The sequence below is a fragment of the Diaphorina citri genome, unplaced genomic scaffold (genome assembly GCF_000475195.1).
Source record: "Diaphorina citri unplaced genomic scaffold, Diaci psyllid genome assembly version 1.1 scaffold17612, whole genome shotgun sequence".
Taxonomy (NCBI): Eukaryota; Metazoa; Arthropoda; class Insecta; order Hemiptera; family Psyllidae; genus Diaphorina; species Diaphorina citri.
This window is the reverse complement of record NW_007394967.1, coordinates 1-1026: the sequence shown is the minus strand read 5'-3', so window position 1 is coordinate 1026 and position 1026 is coordinate 1. Positions and strand designations below refer to the sequence as shown.

At 45.1% G+C, this 1026-nt stretch overlaps 1 pseudogene; it reads left to right on the top strand.

The window, feature by feature from the left end:
• Positions 1 to 129: 129 nt before the first annotated feature.
• Positions 130 to 672, top strand: LOC113473173 (annotated as a pseudogene).
• The last annotated feature ends 354 nt before the right edge of the window (positions 673 to 1026 follow it).

Genomic DNA, 1026 nt, shown 5'->3' with positions numbered 1-1026 from the left:
CAAGATAGGAGAAAGCCAGCCATTCCAAAAACAAACCTTATCTTTTAGGTATAAAGTTCGCCATGAGCGGGAATCGAACCCGCGACCTGGCGCTTACAATACAGGCGCGCTACTTACTAACCTAACTAGGGTTTCCTTTTCATTTTCAGGTCAGAAAGTCCTACATGAATCTCTGGCAGCAGGTTGCATTCCAATCATCATTGCAGATAGTACCTTCAGGGTCCTGCTCTGACAACAATCCAGAATGTAGCATTTTGTGCGACTAATTATCCCTTAGCATACCGCACTATCACCGAACGCTACTCCCAGAAACGCATCATTGCAGCTTCACATCTAAACAAGATACTACAGTTTCAACCCCTTACCTATGTTCTGCCATTCAGTGAAATAATCGACTGGAAACGAGCGGCTCTAGTTATTCCAGAAGCAGAAATATCTTCCCTGGTAGACGTCGTGAAGGATATGTCCGAGAAACATATTGGCGAACTTCGAGACCAAGTGAGAATTTGTTTGATAGAGGTTTAAGTAATGTCATTGTATAACTGCTAAAGCTCCTTTACGTTGTGAAGGGGGATTTACGTTTTACCCTCTATTCGGCAACAAGCTATCAACCTCCCTATATTAACCTTACACATCCATCCGGTTAGCAACCACGCGCAACGTTTCTTAACTTGACTGGTCCATTGGAAACTGGTGCATCCAACGTACTATCCCCCGCGTCGCGTCGCTACGCCATGCCAAGTTGAAATACATAAATAAAGTCCTTCCCCAAACTTCATAACTGCGGGTTCGATTCCCGGTTCAGAGCTCTTATACAATACATTAGGAAAGAAACAACATTTCAAGAATTTAGGGAGCCAGTCTAGTTAGCTCGGAGGACGTGTAAGTCCTAGGCCGCAGGTTCGATTCCCGCTCGGGTCGGATTTTATCCTAAACAGATAAGGTTCGTTCTCGGAACGGCTGGCTTTCTCCTATCGTGACTTCCTTCCCTCTTCGCTTTCGGGACGATAATACCTCAGTAGTTCC